Genomic DNA, 12,883 nt, shown 5'->3' with positions numbered 1-12,883 from the left:
AGAACCTTGTGGGACACCATGGGTAAGAGAGGTGGTGGAGGACCTAAACTTGGAGACGGCCACAGAAAAGGAGCGCTCAGAGAGATAAGAGGAGAACCACTCCAGAGCAGTTCCTGATAGGCCTACCCAGTCTCTCAGCCAGTCTCTCCAGTAGCAGGTGATGGTCAACAGTGTCAAAGGCTGCAGTCAGGTCCAGCAGGACCACTGTGGGTCAGAAGGTCCTTAGGAACCCTAAGAAGAGCTGTTTCAGTAGAATGAGCTCTACGAAAACCTGACTGGAAACCATCAAAGATGTTATGTTCATCAAGAGCAGCTGTGAGTTGTTTAGCCAATGATTTAGAGCAGTGACCCCCAAATCTCTTCCTAGTATCCTAGCCTGGCAAGCCATCCTATTTATGTATGTATATATATATATATATATATTGTAGAGGGTATAATATGTTGCTTTTACGCTTAATATATTACCTTTACTTATGACCAATAAGACTGTAAATATAGGATAACAACCTGATTGATCTTTGAATGTTTAATCAGAAGAATTAGGATTCTTTGCTTTTTCAGTGATCAAACACACTTCGTCTCAATTCAGACTGAGTCAAGGATATAATCAGAAATAAACGTTATTTTCGAGACTAATTATATACATGACAAGCTATAAACAACGCTATGTGATGGATGAATATAAGTGGATGGAATGTGATGTATGATGATGGAATGGTGTGTGATGTTTACCGGAACCTTTGTATCTGAAAGAAATTATGAATTCTGGATGTAAGAATTTGTGGTTGTTATAAGCTGACGAATTGATTTATCACAACGGCATTAGACGCAATTCTTCTACGTACCCCTTCTGGAGACCGCCGTTTGGATCAGAGATGTCGAGGAGTCTGTGACCCCACTGCACTTGGCTCTTAGGAAAACCTCAATGCGACCAAGTCAGTCCTAGGATGCCTACGGGTCACAATGATAGCTGAAATCGTTTGCGTCTAGAACCGCTGTTTCTGAATAGCTGAAGGAGCAAGTTTCTGTATCGCTGCAGGCAGTTTTTGGCCTGTCGAAAGCTTTGATGGTTCAAAGTCCCTTCAGGATTGCCCCCTCCGACGGTGTACTTGAACTGAACTGAGCTTGAGTTGAGCTTGAACTGAATCACTCAGGAAGAGTTCTGTTTCAATAATTCTCATATTATGATTGTGTGGCCAATCGGGACATGTCATGTTAAGAGGTGTTAATAAACAACCCTCAGAACATCACGCCTTCTTTCAGATCGTAGGTGCTCTGATTTGTGGGTAAAAGCATATCTATGTGCATGCAATTACTTTAACTTATTATCTTGTCATGTGTATAAGTGTATGGCTGATTAGCTTATCACGTAGACTGATTATCAGACAAATGATTCATTGCAGGACAATATTCATTGCAACCTTATTAACTTAGGCACAGATTAATCAAAACATTTCATTTAACCCCTTGTCCATTCATTGTATGATCAATTAACTCATATTGCTCATTTCATTATGATTTAATTATACAAGTTCATCTTTTGTTGTGCAAAGCAGGGAATAGATGACAGCAGCTTGGCAGAGAAGAACCTTGGGAAGGGAACATGTTGACAATGTCATGATCCCGAGATGTCAACACGCACTTGCAGAGTCTGTCTTGCAGCTTGGAATATTAGATAGGAAGACGCACAGAGGCAGATTAATGTCTGAAGGTGGCCTGTCTCTGAAAAGGCCAAAGTAGATGAAAAACTGACCATTTCTGGATGCTGCTATATATATATATATATATATATATATATATATATATATATATATATATATATATATATATATATATATATATATATACATATATATATATATATATACATATATGTGTGTGTACATATATGTATATATATATATATACATATGTGTGTGTGTACATATATGTATATGTATGTATATATATATATATATATATATATATATATATATATATATATATATATATATATATATATATATATATATATATATACATACATACATATATATATATATATATATACATATATGTGTGTGTACATATATGTATATGTATGTATATATATATATATATATATATATATATACATATACATATATGTGTGTACATATATGTATATGTATGTATATATATATATATATATATATATATATATATATATATATACATATATGTGTGTGTGTGTGTGTGTGTGTGTGTGTGTGTGTGTGCGTATGTCAATAGAAAGTCTGGACACCATTCTTAAAGAAAAAATTGCAGGTGAACCCCCCCCCCCCCCTCCCCGCACCTACAAACAGTGCAGGGTTGAACCTGAGGTCTGAGGAGACGTGCACTAAAACACAATTCTTGACACACGTTATCTCCAGATATTTTACAGAAGCATGCAACAGAACATCGCTGCAGACAGATTCAGGGGAAAAAATTAGCAAAACCAAAAATTAAAACTGACCTTCTGCTTCTAAATGACAGCAGAAAATGAGGATCAAGGTACATAGCAGAGGCAGAGGAACCAGGATGGAGCTGCAGGTGATCGACTCAGCAAGAGAGCCTTCATGAAACGTCTTCACTTTGTCACCATTATGGATGGAAAGCTTCTCAGAAACAGGGAGAAAGTGCAGTTTACACACACACACACACACACACACACACACACACACACACACACACACACACACACACACACACACACACACACACACACACATTCCACTGTCACCCTCGCAGGGACCTGAATGCATCCTGTACATCTTTTTTCAATAAACATCAAAAGTGTTTTTTCGTCGGTAACTGCTGACACAAAGCTGGGCTACAAATGGGTCTACAGCAAGAGATGGTGTGTGTGTATGTGTGTGTGTGTGCGTGCGTGTGTGTGTGTGTGTGAGGCCTAAGTGCTGACCCAGGCAGATATGAAAAGCAACATCTAAATGATAATGAATGTCTGAGAGCAACATTAAGAGGAGCTCTCTCTCCTTCTGCAGACGGTTCCATCCTGTTCACCTGGGGGGATGGGGGGGGGGGGGGGGGATTTTAGCAGAGTTATGCTTCATTTGAAGGCTCTTTACATTATCATTTAACCTGGCATGAAAGCACCTGGACGTTGGTATGCAGTGTCGTGTTGAAATGGTGACCTGGTACACGGTCTGATGCTGTAAAAGCTGTCAACCACCTGGGACTTTCTAACATTATAACAGGTGCATGCAGGTTCTCTCTGTAGTACCGAACCTGTGGTCCCGTCTCATTACTGAATCTCACGAACCGCCTCTGACGTTCGCCGAACCAGACGGCCGAAGACGTGCGCTGGAGACGACAGGTGCACAGATACATCATTACTATAGTTCATCAGAGGCGCCTTAGCACCGATAGGGCTAACACAAGCTCCGGTTGCCGCTGTTGAACAGGTAAACATTCTCCGTCCAAAAATCTGGCAACACTAAAGCTGTATCTGTGTTAACAGCTCGTTAACACTAATTCCCTTAAATGTTGTTCTTGTTTTAACACATGAAGAACTCACAGACTTCCAAACGCTCTGATTCAGTGTCACAAATTTCCATCTGCAGCTGTTTCTCCCATTAATAACTCTTGGGTTTTGTGCAGCTTCTTTCTCTCCTTCAGTCTATGTCACCCAGCTGCCGGTGCACCGCGGGTCTGACCTCTCATAACCCCAGATCTGCTGTCGCTCAGCCAGCAGCAGAGAGAGAGAGTAAACCTCCAACCTTATTTAATATTGTTGTTGAAAACCGCAATAATCGCTACTATTGTCTGGCTGAATGTATCGCAATATATCGTGGTATATTGTATCGTCTCCCCCGTATCGTGATGCATATCGTATTGCCAGAATTTCACCAATACACATCCCTAATATACATATACATATATTTATATATATATGCTTTAACTTGAACTGAGCCTGTGGTCTTCCTTTTCCTCAGTATGTTCCTAACTGTTGAAACCGGCGGCTGAAAGCTTCCTGAATCCTTCCTCTAAACCACGATGGTGAACCATCTTTGCTTTCAGCTCATGTGAGAGTTGTTCTGTTGCTAGTCTTCACAGAATATTCAAAGAGGAGAAATACTTACAATAGTTCAACTTAAATAGTCTTTCTCATAACTGGATTCACCTGTGTATGGAGGTCAAGGGTCACTGAGCTTACCAAACCAATTTTCAGCTCTAATAATTAGTTCTAAAGGTTTTGGAATCAGTAAAATGACAACAGTGCCCACATTTATGCACCTGCCTACCTTTCTGTTGACTTTGTTTCACTTCTCAAATATCACTGTGTGTCTCCTATATGTCATATGTTTCCGGAGGCTTGTGTTCGGGGGTGGGGGTATGAGTTCAAATGTCAGTCAAAAAAAGCTTTCCCAGGATTTAGACAGGTCCATCCTAACCCAAAGAAGGTCCTGACAGACAAGCTGCTGCTGTTGTTGTTTCAGATACAAGCTAAACCCTTTAGGCACGTCTTCCTTACATATACAGGATATTTGAAATGAAGAAGAAGAAAAACTTGCAACAGAGTAAGCATCTGTTCTCAGTGAGATGTTATTAGTGGAAAATAAACATAAATCGATCTAACGATGTTTCTGGTACTTTTACTGTCATTCTGTTGTGGAAAATCTGCACAAATATTCGGTGAAAACGTTAAAAAGCTGCTTAAGCCTTCATTATGTTGTAGTGGGCCTGTCTATATTTATAAAAGCAGTTGATTGTTTAAAGTAACTGTAACTAAAGTTACTCACGCTGTCCTCTTGGGTGACCCCTCCAGGAAAGGTGACCGTTGAGCAGGGTTGATGGTTCATCCCTTGAGGTCCACATGGCGTGGGTGAGGAGTGAGGACCATCTCACCTCACCTTTGGACAGGGGGAGGGTTAAGTGTTCTGGGATATCTAACACTATGGTTGTTTTTGTTGGAGGACTGGACCGGCTTGCTCAGAACCCAGAACCCGCGCTTGCTCAACATCGCTACCTCACTGATGCTCTCCAAGAAGACAATCTCACTTCAAGGAGGTCGTTTCCAGAGAAGATATGTTTACCCTTTCCTAGCCACAGCTGTACTGAGATTATACTTGCACATAAAGCTCCTTCATAGTGTGTGACTCTGCCCATCACCACCTTCGACATGAATAAAAAGGATTTTATTCTCAAAGTTCCTTTTATGTTATGAGACATCTCAGTAATGGACTCCTCTCTGAGTCCCGTAGTTATCCTTTATAATCACTGAAACTCCTCTGATTGAGTCAGAAATCAGAACTTTTGTGTCTTAAAGCATCAATGGCAGCTCTTGACTTGGTAATTACAAGCAGCAAATTTAATTATCATCCATATTGTTCATTTTCTTCCAGCTCTATTCCTCTGAATTTCATTCAACCAAGTTATTTTTTAATCAGCATTCATGTCCACATTTGTGAACAGCCAAATAGCTAATGTGTTTTTTTCCATTTTCCCTTGTAGACTTTTGAGCAGATTAAAACATTTTATGCATTTGAATGACACAACTGCTCAAATTATAGTGTCATCTGCAAAGACCAAAACCTGCTTAGTGCACAAGCCCTGAAGTGTTTTCCTGTTTATCTTTCCTAGCTCCAGCTAAACTCCCTGTTTTAATCATTGCAGAACGCTAATTGGCTGCTACTTTGTATTTGTCTGGAAGCTAACAAGATTGTCTTCAGGTCACTGATTGAAAACCAATTAAAAGAGTGGTGATGATACCAGCAGTGCAATGCCCCGTTTGTAGTGCAGAAAACAGAATTCCATTAGAGGAGCTCTGTCTGCGGCTCATTGTGAAACCTCTGCAGGGAGAAATCAGACGCTGAAACTTGCAGAAGCTCCTGCCCTTCAGCGCTTGGCAGGTTTGATGAGTACAAGTCTGTCACTGGCGGGTTGGGTTGGTTTCTGACAGCCCCAGTGCACATCAAAGTCTGTTTGATGGGCAGTCTGCGTGCAGCCTAACAGATTAAGCCCCAGTGGAAATCCCTTCTGCGCTGAAACCAAATGGAACTGGACAGTGTCCTGGCCGAGGCTTCCACAAACACAAAGCTTGGCTTGTTTGTTTTCATTCTTGTGATGAGGGTCCACTGATTTCTACTGCTCTAGCAGACTTAAGGGGGAAAAGAGTCTTAAAGGAGAAAATCAGGAACAATTCTGCCAACTCGTGGTTCTACTGTATGGAGATTTTTTGGGGTCAAAATGATTTTGGCCTTTTAACTGAGAATTTAGTCACAGAGAAAAAAAAACCCATCTTTCCTAGAACACCAGTTGCTGCTCTTCAAATTCCCAGGTACGAGTACAGAATTTATTGTATTGTTTGAGTCACACAGAAAAATATTGTAAAGTTATAGACTCACCCCAACAGCGTATTCTACAGCTAAAAATAGATTGCGATGTAACTTTGCAATGCAATGTGAGATGTAGGCCTAGCGTGTATTTTTTATTGGTGCCTATGGGTCTGAGTCCCTCCACTCATCTCAAAGTTGTATTTTTGTCTCCTAAAGATGCTCCACTGTCAGGGATGGAGCTAACTGGACTCTAGATACCCAGATAAAATGTCAGAAGGGGACATTTTTTTAACCTTTTTCCAAAACACATTTCGATACCAAGAAATCGCAGATTTTTGAATATTTTTGAAAATTTTTGAAAATTTTTTTGAGGTTTTGTGTCACAAGACGAAATGGACTAAAAATGCGCATCTCATCAAATTTCTATCATGGAATCAGACATAGAGAAGAGAAGAAAATGCACATCAATACTTTCATTTAAAGTGAACATATGTGTGATTCAGGGCGTAAGGCAAAGCATGTCGGAAAATAGCTTTTAGAGCCCCGATCAGGGACCCATGAGACGACTGGAAGGGGAGGAGCCTCAGGCTCCCTATTACATTATTCATTTGGCCGAAACGTCTAAACATACATACAACACAAGAATGACCAAGAATACAAATACAGTAAAATATAGATATATCAGGTGCATTTTGCATGGAGTGGTGACTGTAGAGGTAAAGTGACTGAGTGACATGACATCATGGTGTGGTATGTCATAAGACTTTTGACAGTGGGCCCCATATGTCCATTTGCTCTAGCATTATTACAGAGAACTGCTGTATTTTCATTATTTTTATTTAAACAGTCAAATGGCATTAAGATTAACTAATAGATTCTAGTGCAAATAAAAAAAACTGTAAAACAAAACCAGTTTTACTTTTGACAGAAATCTGAGTATAACTCAGTAACTGAAGGTACTTTTAGGATAGGGGTAATACACTCTAGAAACATAACCAGTTTTAGCGGGACTGAGATTGCATTCACAGTCAGGACCATTAATTAGGCCCGAGCAGTGAAGCTGCGAAGGCCTATTGTATCTGCTCCGTTTATTAGGCCCGAGCAGCGAAGCGCTGCGAAGGCCTATTGTATCTGCTCCGTTTCTTTTTCTTTTTTTTTCTTCCGCGTCTTTGGATGGCCTTTAGGGGGTCTTAGCATATCCAAAAACTCACCAAATTCTGGCCCAATATAGAAAGTGCGTGAAATTTACGTATTTCACTGGCAACGGGAAAGTTGGTAAAAAAATGTTTCGACAGCGCCCCCTGGAAAATTAAAAATACCCCTCCGCATTGACCTTTTTTCATAGTAGAGTGATGAAATTTGGTACACCTGTAGAACTCAACAATACGCACAGAAAAGCCTCTTGCAGCCATGGTCAATATCAAACAGGAAGGCGGCCATTGTGGACTAAAGTGGCCATTTTGACCCCGTTTTGGCCATTTCTAGGGTCTACATTTGGTTGAACAATTTGATAATTTTTCGCACGATCGTCTCAAAAATAGTGTGCGATCGAACAGAAGCGATGGACGAATCAAATGAGCAAATAAAATTGACTTTTCATAAATACTGAAGGGGCGGGGCCAGGCCTCAAAGTTCGAGCACTCGCCAAAAAAATTCAAATTGCTATAATTTCATAAATGAAAGAATTACAGTTAAAATAATTTTCTATGGACAATCGTCATCCGCCCCCGAAGACAAATGAATGGTTGATTGATGATGTCACGTAAGCCCCGCCCCCTCAGGCCTTAAAAGGTCAAGTTTTACTGGGAAATTGTCCAAAATTCGCCCTTTCAACTAATCACCCCATATTTGTAGCAGGTAACTGAAGACAAGTTGGGGTTGCTTGGCGTCACTTTATGGGAGTTTTCTCCAGAAGGCGGGGCTGTGGCGGCGCGGCGAAGTCAGGCGTACCGACGTGGCCTTACGTTTGCCTCCCATTTCGTCATTTCTAGAGATATTGCCACAAAACCTCTTGTGAGTGATCCTAGTCCGGCCCCCTAAAAAATTTGATGTGAACATCCGGTGGGCGTGGCCTATTTTCTGAAATAGCGCCCCCTAGGACCATTAAAACTGCCAGCCCCAAGCCATGCTTTGACTGAGGAGTACGAAATTTGGTACACTAATGTGGTGTCTCCGGCCCTACAAAAAAGTATCTTGGAGCCAAGTGCAAAGTCGCACAGGAAGTCGGCCATTTTGGTCCAAGTACTCGATTTAGTGGTTTTCGCACACGTTGTTTGGAGAGTGATGCTCCGTCGCCCTTTTCACCAATTGCCTTCAAACTTCTGCAATATACTCTTAAGACATAGAGGAAAAAATTCAACCGTCGGATTTTAAATAAGTTTAAAGGATTGGGCGTGGCTAAGCCTCAAACTTTGACCTGTCACCACACCACTCTTTTTTTCACAGCTCCCTATTGGACTCCTTTTACCCAATCACCAGCAATCTCTGGCAAATAGCAGCACACAAGTTGAGGTCACTTGGTCTCCAGTACTAGCAGGTTTCGAAAAAAGGCAGGGCTTTGGGAGCATGGCGAAATTCGCCATCACGCCATGGCTATACGTTTGCCTCTCATTTCTTCAATTATCGTGACATCGCCACAAAATGTCTGGTTAGTGATCCGAGTCTGACCTCCAATAGAACTGGACAGGTGAAGTTTGTGGGCGTGGCCTATTTTCTGAAATAGCGCCCCCTAGGACCATTAAAACTGTCAGCCCCAAGCCAAGCTTTGACTGAGGATCACGAAATTTGGTACACTAATGTAGTGTCTCAGGACCTACAAAAAAGTCTCTTGGAGCCAAGCGCAAAGTCGCACAGGAGGTCGGCCATTTTGGTCCAAGTACTTGATTTAGTGGTTTTCGCACATGTTGTTTGGACCTTGATGCCCCGTCGCCCTTTTCACCGATCACCTTCAAACATCTGCTATGTACTCTTAAGACAAAGGGGAAAAAATTCAACCGTCGGATTTTAAATAAGTATCAAGGTGTGGGCGTGGCTAAGCCTCAAACTTTGACCTTTCGCCACTACATTACCTGACTTAACTCCCATGTGCATGATCAGATCGTATAACAAACGTTGTCTGTGTGATCACTGACCACATCTGAAGACAATGATAATGTGGACAGCTGACATCACCTAAGCCCCGCCCCCTGACTATTGGAAGTCTATTGTTTTATGGTGAAATGCCCATATTTGTCCCCTTTAATTTAGTCAACATGACACTAAGGTCATGCACTGTCTTCATGATGTTGTAATGACCATTCAGATCTGATAGCTTTCCAGATAGGGAGGGACTTTTATGCCATGGCGAATTCTGGCGTGAAGCCATGACCTTACGTTTGACTGTAACTTCCACAAACAGCCTCCGATCTGCCCGAGACTGAACATGGCAATGAACAATCATGCCCTTTAGCCAACGAGGCACAAACGGTTGGAGAACGTTGTGTAATATCACCACAGCGCCCCCTACATACCTTTAAAACTGTAACAACTCCTACAGAAGAGGTCGTAATTGCATCAAACTTGCCATATGTCATCACACAAAGGAACCCAACACAATCATGTGGTAATTGGTAGATATAGCTTTAGCTCCGCCCCTTGACAGATGTTAGGCCCTGAATAACACATGCATGATGCAATTCACACCAAACTGCACACAAATGACCGTTATCAACCTACAAACTTCTTCATGGAATATTTCCTAAATTTGGAACAGCACCCCCTAGATACGATAAAACCTTTGTTACTTCTGTAAAAAAGCTCCAAACTATATTAAACTTGATGGGAGTCATCACACAACTGCAATCAACACATGTATGTGCTCACTTGTTCAAATCACTTTAACTCTGCCCACTTACAGCCTTTTTTCTCTAGATGACACATGCAACAATTGATTGATGCCAAATTAACAGGAAACCATCTTTGATGACCAAAGATACCTCTATGGGATTTACTTGTAAATGGTCACAGCACCCCTAGATAGGTTCAAACTTTATTAACTTCTAAAGACAAAGTCAGAATGGCAATATACTTGGCTTGTGACATCACGTGACTGCACCAAACACATTGATGTGGTTGTTGGTTTTAATCCCTGTAGCTCTGCCCCTTTCAGCTCACTGGTTCTAGAAAGAACACACAGTGTCTGATTGATGTCAAAATAACAGAAAACCATCTTTGTCAACCAAAGCTGACCTCAACGGGATTTTTCTGTGGTTGGTCACAACGCCCTCTAGATAAATTTAACCTACAATAACTTAAAAAACCTGGTCAGAAAAGCATTAAAGTTTGTCTCTGTCATCACACCACCAGTGTGGTAAAGATAGAGTATGCCCTAGTGGTGAGACGTGTAATATAATGGTGGGCTCAAAGGGGATGCTGAGTCAGGGTGAGGTGCGGATGAGGTGACCGTTAGCAGTTTCTGGTGTCGGGGTGGTTGACGTTTCTGTTTTGCAGACATAGCCTGGTGCCCCGGGCTGCCGGCCAGGCCGAAGTGGCGCGGAGCTGCGAGGGCCGAACGACGCTGCTTGCAGCTTTAATTAGGCCCGAGCAGCGAAGCGCTGCGAAGGCCTATTGTATCTGCTCCGTTTATTTTTCTTTTTTCTTTTTTTTTCTTCCGCGTCTTTGGGTGGCCTTTAGGGGGTCTTAGCATATCCAAAAAGTCACCAAATTCTGGCCCAATATAGAAAGTGCGTGAAATTTACGTATTTCACTGTCAACATGAAAGTTGGTATAAAAATGTTTCAACAGCGCCCCCTGGAAAATTAAAAATACCCCTCCGCATTGACCTTTTTTCATAGTAGAGTGATGAAATTTGGTACACCTGTAGAACTCAACAATACGCACAGAAAAGCCTCTTGCACCCATGGTCAATATCAAACAGGAAGTCGGCCATTTTGGACTAAAGTGGCCATTTTTACCCCGTTTTGGCCATTTCTAGGCTCTATATTTGGTTGAACAGTTTGGTCATTTTTCGCACGATTGTCTCAAAAATAGTGTGCAATCGAACAGAAGCGATGGACGATTAAAATGAGAAAATAAAACTGACTTTTCGTAAATACTGAAGGGGCGGGACCAGGCCTCAAAGTTCGAGCACTCGCCAAAAAAATTCAAATATCTTTAATTTCATAAATAAAAGAATTACATTTAAAGTAATTTTCTATGGACAATCGTCATCGCCCCCCGAAGACAAATGAATGGTTGATTGATGATGTCACATAAGCCCCGCCCCCTCAGGCCTTAAAAGGTCAAGTTTTACTGGGAAATTGTCCAAAATTCGCCCTTTCAACTAATCACCCCATATTTGTAGCAGGTAACTGTAGACAAGTTGGGATTGCTTGGCGTCACTTTATGGGAGTTTTCTCCAGAAGGCGGGGCTGTGGCGGCGCGGCGAAGTCAGGCGTACCGACGTGGCCTTACGTTTGCCTCCCATTTCGTCATTTCTAAAGATATCGCCACAAAACCTCTTGTGAGTGATCCTAGTCCAGCCCCCCAAAAAATTTGATGTGAACATCCGGTGGGCGTGGCCTATTTTATGAAATAGCGCCCCCTAGGACCATTAAAACTGTCAGCCCCAAGCCATGCTTTGACTGAGGATTTCGAAATTTGGTACACTAATGTGGTGTCTCAGGACCTACAAAAAAGTCTCTTGGAGCCAAGTGCAAAGTTGCACAGGAAGTCAGCCATTTTGGTCCAAGTACGTGATTTACTGGTTTTCGCACACGTTGTTTGGAGAGTGATGCTCCATCGCCCTTTTCACCAATCGCCTTCAAACATCTGCTATATACTCTTAAGACATAAAGTAAAAAATTCAACCGTCGGATTTTAAATAAGTATAAAGGTGTGGGCGTGGCTAAGCCTCAAACTTTGACCTGTCGCCACGCCACTCTTTTTTTCACAGCTCCCTATTGGACTCCTTTTACGCAATCACCAGCAATCTCTGGCAAATAAAAGCTGACAAGTTGAGGTCACTTGGTCTACAGTACTGGCAGGTTTTGAAAAAAGGCGGGGCTTTGGGAGCATGGCGAAATTCGCCATCACGCCATGGCAATACGTTTGCCTCTCATTTCTTCAATTATCGTGACATCGCCACAAAATGTCTGGTGAGTGATCCTAGTCTGACCCCCAATAGAATTGGGCAGCTGAGATTTGTGGGCGTGGCCTATATTCTGAAATATCGCCCCCTAGGACCTTTAAAACTGTCAGCCCCAAGACAAGGTTTGACTGAGGATTACGAAAATTGGTACACTCATGTAGGGTCTCTGGACCTACAAAAAAGTCTCTTGGAGCCAAGCGAAATTTCGCACAGGAGGTCGGCCATTTTGGTCCAAGTACTCGATTTAGTGGTTTTCGCACACGTTGTTTGGACATTGATGGCCCGTCGCCCTTTACACAGATCACCTTCAAACTTATGCTATGTACTTTTAAGTCAAAGGGGAAAAAATTCAACCGTCGGATTTTAAATAAGTATAAAGGTGTGGGCGTGGCTAAGCCTCAAACTTTGACCTTTCGCCATGACATTACTTGACTTAATAACTCCCATGTGCATGATC

General features: G+C 41.9%; 1 protein-coding gene across 1 annotated transcript in view; it reads left to right on the top strand.

The window, feature by feature from the left end:
• The window catches only part of ca10a (carbonic anhydrase Xa), a 239,639-nt gene that overhangs the window by 58,303 nt on the left and 168,453 nt on the right, over window positions 1-12,883 (top strand). The gene's annotated exons all lie outside the window — the stretch shown is intronic.

The sequence above is a fragment of the Nothobranchius furzeri genome, chromosome 16, assembly GCF_043380555.1.
Source record: "Nothobranchius furzeri strain GRZ-AD chromosome 16, NfurGRZ-RIMD1, whole genome shotgun sequence".
Classification (NCBI taxonomy): Eukaryota; Metazoa; Chordata; class Actinopteri; order Cyprinodontiformes; family Nothobranchiidae; genus Nothobranchius; species Nothobranchius furzeri.
Note: the sequence above shows the minus strand (reverse complement) of the source record. Positions and strands in the feature narration are given on the sequence as shown.